Source organism: Furipterus horrens, unplaced genomic scaffold (assembly GCF_987537825.1).
Source record: "Furipterus horrens unplaced genomic scaffold, mFurHor1.1.pri manual_scaffold_11, whole genome shotgun sequence".
In the NCBI taxonomy this organism is placed as follows: Eukaryota; Metazoa; Chordata; class Mammalia; order Chiroptera; family Furipteridae; genus Furipterus; species Furipterus horrens.
Window position 1 is genome coordinate 65,755,723 of NW_028327181.1, and position 14,217 is coordinate 65,769,939.

At 45.0% G+C, this 14,217-nt stretch overlaps 1 pseudogene; it reads right to left on the reverse strand.

The window, feature by feature from the left end:
• Positions 1–6,117, reverse strand: part of LOC149998097 (protein L-Myc pseudogene) — a 39,498-nt pseudogene extending 33,381 nt beyond the window's left edge.
• Positions 6,118–14,217: the final 8,100 nt, after the last annotated feature.

A 14,217-nucleotide genomic window follows, 5' to 3' on the forward strand; every position in this document is an offset into this window, starting at 1 on the left:
CATCATTTACTCTTCAAGTGACCTTTTCACTCTTTTAATGATTTCCTTTAATGACATCACTAAAGTTTTAGGGTAAATTAGTACTTTACTCTTTTCTTTTATAGTCAGCACTTTTTGTAACATGTTTAAAATATCTGCCTTAGCCATTATCAAAACATGTTTTCTTATAAAATATTGTTTTAACCTTCACTTCAGACATGCAATTCATCTGAAATTATTATTTTTGTATAGTGTGACATAAGGAGGACAAAATATGTTCTTCAATTGGACAAAATTCAATTGACCCAGAACCACTTATTAAAATGACTATTATTGTCTCCACTGCATTAGAGATGTACACTGAATGAAAGAGTCCTACACAGCAATTAGCACGAACAACTTCATATAATGTGCAACAACACAGATGAACTGACAAAGTTGAATGTAAGAAGACAGACACAAAAGGGGGTGGACAATATAATTCTTTGCCTGTCATAATGTGTTTATGATCTCTCTATTTTATTCCATTCATCAATTTATCTATTCTTGTGAAAATATCACAATGTCTTAATTATTAAATTGGTAATATAAGCCCTCTAGCTTTGTTCTTTTATAAGATTGTCTTAGAGAAAGCACTGTCTCCTTTCCATTTTTTGTAATAGATTGATCAATTACCACACAAAAACCTCCTGGAATTTTGTTTGAAATTGCTCTTGTCTGTTTTTGATCTTACAAATAAACTTCATTTTGTCAAGGTTTAACAAAAAATCCCTTTAGAATTATGATTTGGATTTTATTAATCCCACAATTTCATTTGTGGTATATTAAATTCTTTTTGTGATTATTTCATGGTTGTGAATATTGATTTCTCCAGCAGACCATTAACAACCTTTGAAGAAGGTGTCTGTCACATAATTCTTCTGCTTTATGCATAATTTTATGAGAATCTATAGCTACAGAGCAGTTAACATGTGTTTCTTAAACGGACCTTATAAACTCTGGTAAAATGACCTTATCAGGTGCTTTTTATCAAATATTCTGGGGTGGATGCTCCTTGGTTTCTGAGTTAATTCATTTGAACAAATCATTAAAGTACTTATTAATTCACCTAGCAAAGTCACTACATAGTCTAGTCTTTTTTTATTTTTTTTAAAGCTTTCCTTTCCCTAGAGAGTTTTCAGTCTAGTAAAGGCAATGAACACAAAACCAAGTATCTAAAATGTCATTTTTTAAGTGTTAGAGATTTAGAGCTTCAAGAGTAATTAACTCAAGCTGAGAAACCACAGGGAAGTTCATAAATCCCAGTGAAGCTGGCAGTTGAGCTGGGTTTTGAAGCATGAATGAGAGTTCTTCAGGCCATCGGGTCCCGGAGTGGGAAAGAGAATAGGGAGCATTTTGGGTGAGAGGGGGGAAAAGACAGGAGAGCATGAAAATTCACCACATGTCGAAGAAGCACAAGTGGTCCAGTGTGGCCGAGGCACAGGGAATGGAATGAGAGGCAGGTGAAGCTTGACAGGTAGGGTGGGGTCAGATTATGAATGGTTTTTAAACATAGGTCAGTGATGTCTTTTTATTTTATTATTTAAGATGGTTAGTATAAGAGTGTCCTGACCATATTTGCACCGAAAGGTTGGTGCTGTAGTGTGCAAATGTAGTTAGAAGGCCCCAGCAGTAGTCCAGGGAGCAGATAAGAGCCTGAGCAAAGACACTAAAGATGGGACGGTTATTGCAGGTTATTCCAGGGGTGAAATCAGGGAGTCTGGGTGATTGATTGGGTGCATGCAGGTGGGGTTAGAGCACATCAGGCGTCTGGGTGCAGGTCATGGGATTTCACTGTGCTAAGCTCCAAACTGTCCCTTGGACCATTGGGTTGGATAGAGCAGCTATTTTGAAAGCGCGCCTGGATGCACTTCTGATTGGCAGCTGTGTGAAAAGGCACAGTTTAATGCCCACGGCACTGTTTTGTTCTTTTCCTCGGAATAATCATGTTTTGCCATGTGATTTCATTTTTTTCAGGACCTGTAGGGGTTTTTCTGTTTGTTTGTTTTTTGTTTGTTTGTTTTTTTCTGGTCCATCTGTATATGTATTGCTGTTCTCCTGGGAAGAGAGAAAATAGATAGGAACCCAAACCAAGAACACCTCCTCCCCACTGCTGCTCTGAAATTAGATTACTTTGTCAGATCGGTTTGGCAAGGAATCTTATCTGATTTAGCACAGAGAGCTCATTTTACAGATGAGGAGGTCAAGTCCAAGAGAGGAAAGATGATGTGTTAACCAAGAGGTGGGATCACGAGATCTTTCTGCAGGTGGGGGGAAGCAGGTCGGCCTGGTTAAAAGTGTGGGATCAGACGCGTCTGGGCTCTGTCACCTACTTGCTGTGTGACCTGGGAAATGTGATTTTGCCTTTTCTCACCCCCCAGTACCCTTGACTGGAAAACGGAGTTGTGAGAATTACATGAAGAATGTGCATCTGACCCTGATGACACAGCTGAGGGCTCCGTGCCTGCCAGTGACGATGAAGATGAAGGTGAGGGTGATAAAGATGATGGTGATGCTGAAGATAAAGGTGATGCTGAAGACGATGTCATCGAAGAAGCAAGGGCTTTGGTGTCAGAACACCTGAGTTAAGATGCCTATTATAGCTGTTTGACCTTGTTAAAATTATTGAATCTCTATAACTATAAATTTAATTGTATTTAAAATAGATAATAATCTCTCTCTCGCACAAGTTAGAGAATACAATAAAATAAAATGTATATTTAAATTACCTACCACAATGCCTGGCACAAAGAAGGTGCGGAAGTGACGTTTCTTCTCTATGCCTGAACCCAAGCTGCCTTCTTCTCCTTCCCTTTCCCTCTTCTCTTCCTGCTCTTCCTTCTCCAATAGCAATCTTATTTTTTATTTTAATGCTATACTGCCATTTTCCCATTGACCGCGAATCTCAAAATGCATATTGCCATCCTTGCTCTCGAGGCTCCCCTACCCTCTCATTTCCACAGGTGAGAATTCATTCTCCACGGCCTCTGTCCATCTCTCCTGCAGCGTGAGATGACCCCAGATGCTGCCCCTCTACCCAAAGCTCCCTGAGTATTAACTTCAGGAAAGGGACACTTTCTCAGGAGATGTTGTCATCCTACCAGAGACTTGAGGCGCTGTGTGTTGTCTTCCCCCACACACACCCCGCCTCCTTGGTTCCCTCATCTCCCTCTAGGCAATACTGGGTGGATATAATGAATAGTCAGTTGTCTGGAGCATTTCGGCAGTTTCCCTGCTTCAGTAATTGAAGAAATATTTTATCTTTCGGGCCGTGTTATGGGGTTCCAGGAATGAGAGAGGAACAAAACCCTTCTGAAGTTCCTCCACTGAACCAGGCTCATTTCTTTCACGCAGTGGGAAAAAGAACTAACTAATGAACTAGATATTCAGGCTTTTTTTTTTTTCCTTTTTTTTTTTTGGTAAAAGCCGCAGGTCTCCGGGCTCTGATGCAAACAGACCATCTTGACAGCTCACTGTGGCTGAACACGACTGAAAATCAGGTCAGGGACTGTCACGCAAGGGGGATGGAAAGGTCAGTACCCCACAATGGGAATGCCCCTGTGGCTGAGGGACGGGCATCACCACACTGACAAGTACCAGCCCGGAGCTCCCAGCTTTTCTGGAACTGCAACATCCCATCTGTTGGCTTTTATGCCTTGGTATTCTCAAAGTCACTCCCTCAGAATTCTAAAGAGCATGTATTTATTGTTTTAATTAAAATGAATAGGTGTGAGGATTTCAAATGAGAAAGTGGAAGATGTCCAAGGGGGTTGCAAAATCAGAGGTGGAGAGCTTATGCCAGAGGGCGTTAGAGTCACTACACTCATCCTAGGTGCCTTGATTTAGGTGTGAAAACAGCACTGGGGCAGGGAGGGAGGGAGGGGAGTGGGTCCAGGAATGGCGCAAATTTGCCTGTAAACCTTTTTCATATAGAAAAAAAAAAAAGGAAGAAAAACAAAGGAGAAGAAAAGAAGAAACATCGCAACTTACATCTCTATTTGGGTCCCAAATGGAATCCATTAGACCGTAATATGGCATTCTAAGTGCACCTGAGTATAGCTGTGGATTTCGATAACTCTCTTCTCCCCTTCTGACCTTTCTTACGGCTGCAAAAATTCTGAGTGTGAGGAATAAATAATGCATGCTCTCAGCCAAGAAAGGAAAGAAGACCCAAGGAAATGTGGCAGAATACAGTAAGCAACATTTCTTTACTCCTGACCCACTTCTTCCTACCTCCATCCCCCCTCCCTGCCCTCTGTTACCCACCAATTAGGACCCAAAACCCCAGAAGCAGAAGTGAAGGAGAGCACAGATTCTGGAGTCAAGCTTGCAGTTAAAATACTTACATCTTTGGTATACCTAGTGTGTGATCCTGAGGGAGTCCCCTCTCCTCTCTCCGCCTTGGTGTTCTCTGTAAAATGAGGATGAATACCCATCTTGGTGTGCACTGTATTAAAGGCTTTGGAAAGATAATGAATGAAGCCCTGGCCAATGTGGCTCAGTTGGTTGGAGCATCGTCTTGTACACCAAAATGTTTGGGGTTTGATTCCCAGTCAGGGCACATACCTAGGTTGCAGGTTCAATTCCCAGTCAAGGCACATATAGGAGGCAAGCAATGGATGTTTCTCTCTTTCTCTCTCTAAAATAAATGAACATATTTTAAAAGATAATGAATGAAGATGTATGCATTTGAATATTGTACCCTGGGGAAGAGACAGAAAAAGAAGGTATATTCTGATCAGTTGTGAGTCTCAGACATCTGGATAAGAGCGGCAGGAGGGGAGAGGGGCACCTTCCCAGTGAGCTTAGAATTACGTAGAAGGGGTAGTGAGAACCCAGAAACGTGGTCTTGGCTTTGGGTCCTCCAGGCTGGCTTCTGCAGTAGCAAAGCAAACAAAAGGTCTTTGCAATAACTACAGAGGGGAGAGCTGGGATTTCTTACCTTATTCCGAAGCCAGAACCCTCTGTTTTTAACAGTTATAACAGAAGCAGGTGAAGGGACGGAACCGCACTCTAGGTTTAAGCTAAATTCAAAGTCGACTCTTTCGCAGGGATAATCTGTGTGTCTGCACGGGTGTTTGTTTCTTACTCAGGCCTCGGTTTTTCTGAGGTGTAGGCAACAATGGCTCTTTTCCAGTTGGTGGTTAAATAAGACTGAGTGCTTCCCCCTCAAGCTTTAGGACTAGAAAATGAGGTGGGAAAGGAAATGATTGTAGAGCAAAAAATACATCTGTGGGAGGAAGTTGGAAGTCGAAACAAAAATGAAGTTGGGGGACTCTCTGCTTGTTTACACTTTATCTCCGACTTCCTCATCACATCGCTAATTAAGAGAGGGCCAGTCAGGCAAACGGTTTAACTGCATTGGGAGGGAGCTGGGATGAGCTCGCAGTGCTGGGAGAGGCAGGGAGAGGCACGTCTCGTCTTCAGGAAAACGGGGAAAGAAATGTACCGGCGGTATGTCTTTCTGAGCCGAAGCATCAGCTTCTCTACAGGCATTTCAGATGTCCCCTGGACACTGCGTCAGCCCCCTGTGCCCTGTCACTCTGTCCGTAAAAGCTCTAAATGTCAGAGATGGATGAGATCTCCGAGGAGACAAGAGCCGAGTTCGGAGAAAAGGAGCGAGTTGCTCAAGGACACAGCGGACGAGGGATGCAGTTCTGTGGCCTGCCCCTCCCCCTCCCCCATTGCTCCCGTTTGTCCTGTCATGGTCAGCATTTCTGTGAGCTCTGTGGTTCCCTGTCTTCTTCCTAGACTTCCCTGTACCCCCTTGTAAAACAAATCCTCTGATGCCGATAGGTTTGGTAGAAAGGGGATGAGTCTGCCTGGGAAATAAGACCATCCTTCCGGGAGCGGGATTATTTTGATTTACCTGGGGGCTGGTACCAACCACGAATGAGTAGGACAGGCGCTCCTGTGGGGTCTCTTTCCACGTCCATCCACTGATGCCCCAATGTGAGTTTGCTACAGACAGCAAATGGCTTTGTGTAATCATTGGGGAACCCCTCTTTGTTGTTCCTGCTCCAGTTTTATGACCTACTTGGAAATGACACTCTCACAGAAGACATCACGCTCAAAGGGGGAACCTGGCTTGCTGTGCATAGTGGACTTGGGACAGAACAGGGTGAACATGTGGTAACCACCATGTCAGTCAGAGGATGGTTCTATTATCCAGAGAAACCCTTGTCTCCAGCTGTAAAGGGGAATTGGAGAACTTGCTCCGTGGTCACCTGAGAAAGCTATAGAAACAGCTTCTTCTGTTCTTGCTTCCTGTTAGATGCATCCTTGCCATTTTCATGGCAACTGAGAAGTTTCTTGGACTTCACTGAACTGTTGCTTGGGGAGCTACAGGAGAACAATTGGTGGGGCAGGTAGACACAGAGGCTGAGATGTGTAATTCTTCCATGTTATTCTCACCTCTGACAGGCTCTCACAGGCATGTCCCCCAAAGCAGGTACATGATGATAAGGATAATTTTTCATTTGGTGACCTCAAGGCCCCACTTGCCAATCCTGAGAGTCACAAACATGCATAAAGTGACTAGATATTTGCACCGACACATCCTATGGCTTAGATTCCTATTGTGGCTTTGTCTACCCTTGGGGATCCCCTCCCCTCGGTCCACTTTTTTTCTTTCTCCTTTTCTTCCTTTAGCTTCTTCCCCAAGCCTCTGGCAGAGGCCAAGTTTAGTACCAGAGCCAGGGAAAAGGCATACTTGTCTCTTGCTGGACAGCGGAGGGAATGGTACATACACGCTAGAGTAAGAGCAATGCCTACTTTCCAGCCATGTGACCTTGAGCTTCAGTTTCTTCATCAGCAAAGTCGAGGTGATAATAGTTCCTCCTTCTAGGAGTTGTTGTGAAGATTAAATGAGTTGATACATGTGTGTCACTAGAGCAATGCCTGTGATGTGGATGGTCCTATATAAGTAAGGTGACCTTAGATCCCAATGTGTCTAGGACAGTCTCATTTTGTGCTTACTGTCCCAACATCACTAACAGTGCCCTCTTCCCATTTCAAAGGTCTTCAGAGTTTGGGTGATAAATACACACACATGTCATTATGTATTTATATATAACACTACCTATGAATATATAAACATATACAGTGTCAGATATTTTACTTTTGGGTGGTGATCAGTACTTTAGGGATGTACAGGGTTGGATGCCACAGGCTAGGAAATGAGACAGGCAAGCGTTTGGCTCCAGAGCATCTAACCCTAACCAATTCAGGTTCCTCTACTCTTCCCTTGGGAAACAAAGCACACTCGGTAACATGAAGTTTTGCTCTTCCCCACCCACCCCCCTCCCTGATGAAAGGTGCCAAGAATTATTAGGGGTGCAGCACACAGGGGTCCCACTAGTAACGTGATCTCAGAGAGCAGGTTTGGAGAGCCCCGTGCTGGGAGCAACTTCCTGCTCAGCCTCAGGCCAGATCACGGGTCAGGTGCCAGGGTCCCCAAGGCCAGTGGTGCCATGTGTCCCAGGATAAAAGAAAACATATCCAGATGTGACCAACTTTTTTTCCTCCCTGGTGGAAGGGCTGGGGTCAGTCTTGGCAGGACGTTTCCACAGGAACCATACAGTGTTTGTGTTGCCAGAGTGGAAGGCAGAGAGTTCTGCTGGAGTCGGGGCTCCCGGTTCCTCCTCCTCACTGAGTCCTCGAAGTCTTGTGCACCTCAGATCATTCTCTGTCTGTCTATCTATCATCTATCTACCATCTCCCTGTCCTTCAATCACCTTACCTTTACATCATCATTAGTGTTTGTCATTCTAACAGCTTGGACCCTGGAGTCAAATCTCAGGTCCCCTACTCACTAGATATGTGACTCACAAGTTCTTTAACTTTTCTGTGCCTGGACTTCCTCATCTGTAAAATGAGACTAACAACATATCTACCCCATAAGGTTGTTGTGAGGATTAAATTCTAATCATATCACACTCAAAGCATGTACTTGGCACACAGTGAGTGCTATAATAATTAGTGCTGTTGGTTAGCACATTATTTTCTTGTTATTTTTCATGTTAGAGAGGGTTCTTATCTTCTCAACCATCCCTTTTGGGTATCTTAATATGATTTTAAATGAAAAGAAACCTGTCCTGTTTTTTCAGATTCATTTGTTGATAGTTGTGAGTTTGTGGTCATGTTACTCAATATTCTTAGGAAGAATACCCCAAGCTGCTGAGGCTCAGCCAACGTGCGCTTACACCTTCGTATTACACAGGTGGGGCCGACCGGGAAGCAGGACCCGGCCCAGAAGCCAGTGGGACAGCTTCTTTTTCTGTTTGGATCTTGGAGAATGAAAGTGCTAAGAATGGCACTGGTTTTGGAATTAGACAGACCATGGTTTGCATTCTGGGTCTTCTGTTTTAACCACGTGAACTTGGGTAAACTATCTCACCTCTGTGAGCCCCAGTTTATGGATACATAAAATGGAGAACATTGCATGGCTGGGGTGAGGGTGAATGGGTACCAAAGCTCCCAGCAGAATTTTGGGCATGCTGCAGGTACTCCATAAATGCTGATTCCTTGTCCCCGCCTGTTAGAGACTGTAAGCTCCTTGGGGGAATGGAGGCCGTGTTTGTTCATTGCCATGCCTCCCAGCACTCAGCGCGGTGTCTGTAACTGAGCAGACAGGGGTAAACAGTCAGGTAAGTGAATGCAGAATGAATCGATTTTTCACGCGTTACACGCCTCCTTACACATAAATATATTAACTTCCTGCTTACTGCATTATGGCTAATCACTGCTAGAGATGAAGGCTTCGGGGACTTAATGACTTTTGAAAGCGGTATTCAAGGTTAAATTATGAGTCAAGCAAGACCCTGAACTGCTGGAAGCAGATTCTTCGTGTGTCAACAGTTGCTCAGCCTCATCTGCTTTGTTTATTGAGGTTGGCTAACCCCGGCCCCCGCATTCTCCCTGTGCAGAGCATGGCAGCACCTCGCTGGGTGTCCCCAGAAGGGAAGCAGAGGCAGAGAATACAGGTCAACGCTGAAGTGCTTCAGGCCGTGTGATTTCAAAGGGAATTACCTCGGAGAAGAGAATGGGTGGTGTTTGTCCTTGGCGCTGGTTCCTTCACCTCCTAAGTTCTACAGTTACTGACAGTGTGCGAAGGATGGGAAATGGAGACTGACTTGGAAATTGCCCTTCTGCCAGGCCCATCCGCAGCCCAAAGAGCCCAAGAGCCTCACCCCCGCCCCCACCCGGAAGCGCTATGAAGGGCGGTCTCCTGGTGGGGCGGCAGGGGTTGGGAGACAGTGGAAGCGACAAAAATAGTCTCGGGCTGCTCCAGGTGACTGTTCCCTGCGTATGCCTTCGTGGCCATTTTCTTAGTTGTTCTTGGGTACATAGGGGGTCGTTGTCTCTCTTAAGGTGTTTCTGATGGAGAAGGATTTGGTTACAGGAATAGAGCAGTGCTCTGGGGGTTATTTCACATTTTCCTAAGTGCTTTGTTCATTTGTTTGGCTTTGTTTTATGTCTTTAAAACCCAAGGCTGGGCACCTGGTCATATACAACTGCAGTTGTGTAGGGAAAAAACACTGGCAGCCCCTTCTCTGTGACGGAGCACCAGGGGCAAGCATGGAGAGACCTCTTGTGAGAGGAATCTGTGCCTTGCGGGAAGGTGCTAACAGGGCTGGGAGTGTGTTCTATTGGGGGACATGTTGGTACTTAACAGAAGCTGCCTCTTTCCTTGTCATTGCAGGGGCCTGGGATGGTGTGGACTGGTCTGCAAAGGGGTCCTGTGGGCCCACGTGGTGAGATAGGGCTGAGATGGGAACCCTTGCCCTAGAGGCATGTGAGGAGGGAAATCAGCAGAATGGACAGTGCCAGCCCTTGCCAAGCTCACGGCCTGGAGAGAAGGGGCCAGGCCGACTGATCAGGGAGCCCTGAGCAGGTCAGGCGGAAGCTGAGTGTGAATGAGTCTGGAAGCTTCTTAACTCCTGGCCCCCCTACGTGTGCTAGTGAATGAGTAGAACTAACATCTTAACCCAAGCACAACCCCCCATTGCGGTCTGGGCGATAATCTAGGCCAGCACCTGCGGGCATCCCCTCAATGGTGGTGGGAGAGCCGCGAGGGCCTGAGACCGTTCCTCAGCAGTGACCTCTAGTGGGGAAGAGGAGAAATTCGACTTGCAGTCTGACCATAAAGAATTTGCACTGGTGCTTCACAGACAGCCAAGGCCCCCGGCTCCTCGGATAAGTGGTGGGAATGAGGCCAGCGTAAAATAGAAAAACACGAAGAGGGAGAAAGATTCTGGACTTCGTGTCAATTAGGAAAAATTGTTTGAGTGATTCACTTCACAACAATAAAAACATATGACTGTAAATGTACCCTAACTTGGTGAAACAGGTCATCCCAGTTATAAAACTTTTATGGAGTGCACACTTTGCACTGAGTTGGGTGTTAATCCATGTTTGTTGAATAGAGTAGATGGAGGGACGAAATTAACACTCACTAAAACTCACACTCTGAGAGAAACTTCAGCTACCCCTCTCATTTTTTCCTCATAATCTGATAAATATCATCATCCTCATTTCACAGATGAGCCACTCCAGAGTCCCATTACAGTCACAAATAGCAGAAATAGTATCTGAGCCCAGAGCTGACTCCCAGTGCCATGCTGGTCCTTGGCCAGGTGGAGGCTGCAGGGGTGTCTGCTGCATCCTCAGGTACAGATGGTCAAGAGGAATATTTGGATGTGATTATAGTTCACGGAGGCCTAGGAATCGAAAAGTAATTTAATTAAAACGAAGTCACAAAAGGCCTTTACCAAGTGAGAAATTCTGGTTTTCTCCCAAGAGCTATGATCTGATGTACGAATTATAGTTCTGAAAAGCCCAGCAGAACTATCACCAGCAGCCCCTTTGGAAGAGGGGAGGAAAAAGGAAATAAAGAAGAGAAAGTAAGTCACAAAATATATGGAACAAGAACCAGAAAAAGAAAAAGAAAAAAAAAAAAAAAAAGGAACAGGCACAGTGGTGGAAAAAGAAGAGGAGAAGAACCTTTTTAAAAAACATACTTCCAGCTTATTCAACTGAAAGAAACATTACATGCATATGGGCAATGCAAGGAGTCCTGCCAAAATCACATGAGGTTAATTATTTTGACCCCCGTTTCCCGCTGTCACACTTGACTGAGAGCATCCCAGACTGGCAAGGACACTATTGCCCTCAATAACGTGTGTACAGACACTAACGACCTCTCTGGAGTGTAACTCAAGTTCCTGGAGTGCAGATGTAACTCTAGAAGCAAACTGGCATTGCAGTAATGGTTTTGACATAATTGCTAGTGGTTTCTGGTCTCTTTTGGCAAGAAACAAGAAATTAAGCCTCCTATCCTTCCTTCCTTCCTTCCTTCCTTCCTTCCTTCCTTCCTTCCTTCCTTCCTTCCTTCCTTCCTTCTCTCCTTCCTTCCTTCCTTCCTTCCTTCCTTCCTTCCTTCTCTCCTTCCTTCCTTCCTTCCTTCCTTCCTTCCTTCCTTCCTTCCTTCCTTCCTTCCTTCCTATCTGGGCCTGTCGTCCATCTTGCAGTATCAGAGAAACTGTGACAGCTGGAAGCTCATTTGTGTGCAAGCACTAGTTAGACCCAGCCGGGGGAGGGTGGCGGGCACGTTTGCCTTGTATACATTGTATGTAAGAGCCAGGCACAGGGGAGTAAATCAACCACTACTTGAATAAAAGGGTGAAGATGAGCTGAAGCTTTGTTTCTTCCAGGCCACACTTTTTGTCTTTTTCTAAATTGTTTTGAGCCTTTCTTATGTATCAAGTTCTCTGCTAGTCTCTGAATGCTCTAAATAGGGTGTGTTCTATATCCTCACAAGGCTTATAGTTAGTGGGGCAATTCTCCTATTTGGGAGACAGAGGTAAAGTGACATAATGAGGTCTTCAGACACTATAGGTCTGACTTGTTACTTTTTAAGGAAATTCTTTCACCTCTGTTGGATATCTGTTTTCATAGAAGACTACAAGACCTGGAGCACTTTTGGAAAATCAGGAACACAATTATTTGTTTTAAGGTTCATTCATTAATTCTACAAATATTGATCAAAACTCCCCCATGTGTTAGGAGCTATTTTTGATGCTAGGGAACAGGCGGGAATAGGCAGCCCCAAGTCCTTACCGTCTAGAAGTTCCTATTCTAGTTGGGGAAGTAGACGATATAAGAGAGATGTAAATAATAGGAGAAATATTAGGAATTTCTATTGTAGCAAGTACAGGACATTGAAAGCATTTTAGATTTTACTCTGAGATGGGGAAGTGCATAATCCTTCTCCATGCTTCTCTCATTTCTTGTTCAGACAAACAGACCCCTCAAGCCTTCTCCATTTTTCCACCCACATTGAATATGCCTTAGGAGAAATCTGACATAGGCATGCCCACCCACCATGTGCTAATGCTCCAAGTTCCATCAGAACCATGAACGAATGAATTAACTTCCACGTCCCTCATGAGCCTCACCTGTCATGAGCGTCGCAATACCTGCAGGGCTGTTGTAGGTTAAGATAAAATGGATGTGAAAACAGCTGAAGCCCAGGGAATGCCTGATCACTGTTTCTTCTGAAAGCTAAATAAGTTTTATGAGAATCTTTTGGGGTTTAAATGTGGATCCTTGTGCTATGATGTTTCCACAAGGGGGGGCGGTGTCCAAATGAGCACTTTCAGGGGAGGGAGACCCCATCAGACTTTCTCACCCATGTCAGGGGAAAGGTCCTGAAGGCTGTTGTGAGAGTCCTCTCCTTGCCCATGGGACCTGAGTGGAGCCTGGTTTATGATTATTGATGTCACCCTGAGTATCTGCGGTCATGTTTAAACCCAGATTCATGGCTGCACACTTCCCCTTTTACATGGGGACAGGGTGAGTGGCATGGAGGCCAAGAAAGGTCACAGGTCCACAGCTGTGGTGCCATGCCAGCTGGGTCTCCTTCGACAATAGTATTGATAATAATGACGATGTTAATAATGGTGCTATAGTCACTGAGCTCTTAGATACTTGTCAGTACTTTACACGATTTGGCTCCTCACGTCCTCCCATCCTCCCTAAGAGGGGGGTACTGGGACTATCCCTATTTCACAGATGAGTAAACCAAGCGTTAGATGAGTTACATGGCATGCTTCAAGTAACAGAGGTCATGTGGTGGATTTAGGACTTCAACTCACAGCTGTCCGACACCAGCACCTGAACTTGGCTGCGGCACGCCACAGTCTCACAGGTGCGTGGGCGACAGCGTGATTGAGTTACCTGGGGCTTCTGCTGGAAGCTCAGTCCCACACCTTCAGTGGGGCCATGGGCAGTTTGCTTAACATCTTTAAACCTTAGTCATTTTGTCTGTAAAATGGGCAGAACAGCCTCCCAGGAAAAAGGGAGATCTTGGCTCCCAATATGTGTTGATTCCTTTCCCTTTCTGGAAATTCAATCTGGACAGAAACTTAGTGGGACTTTTCAGTGTCGGTGGGTGTTCAGCCCACAGACGCACCTGATGCACTGGCATCAAGCATGTGGTTACTTTGGAATTGGGGTTGTCCATTGAAGCGCTTGACTGTTGGCATTATTTTAATCAACAGCTGCAAGCTCTATTGGATTTTAACTCCTCCTCGTAGGACCACAGGTATTGTTACTTTAAGTGAAGATTGCATGTTTTGGTTTCAGGTGGCAGCCTCAGAATGTTTTCCAAGCAAAATTAATTAAATGTACCCAACGCTCTCCCTGTAACTTCCCCGTCTTTCACACAGTCGGGCTTGTAATTTCATGTGCTCTCTCTTGATCTATTTTTATATCATCTCATAATAATTCATCCCCTAAATATATCCATCATCCTGGATTGCATTTATTTTTTATTAAGTCTCTTGCCTGCCTCCCGCAGTTTAATTGGTGTTGACGGCACTCACCCAGCACTGCAGGGCACAGAGTGACGAGATGTGGGTCCAAGCCTGGACTCTGGCGGCTTGGCTGCTCTGTGACTCGGGGCACTTCTCTCCCGTCAATCCAGGTCTCAGTGTGCTCACTTGTAAAATGGGAGCCAGACCGGGTTCAGCTAGTGGTTATGTTCTCTTGATGACTTCCTCCAACAACAATGAAATGTGTCCCTTATTGGTGTCCTCCCACGTTGCTGTATCAAAGCGACCAGACCAAAATTAGCAGGCAATAAAACTTCACTGCGTTGAACGTATAATCAGACCCAGAAAAAGGAAACAGATATAC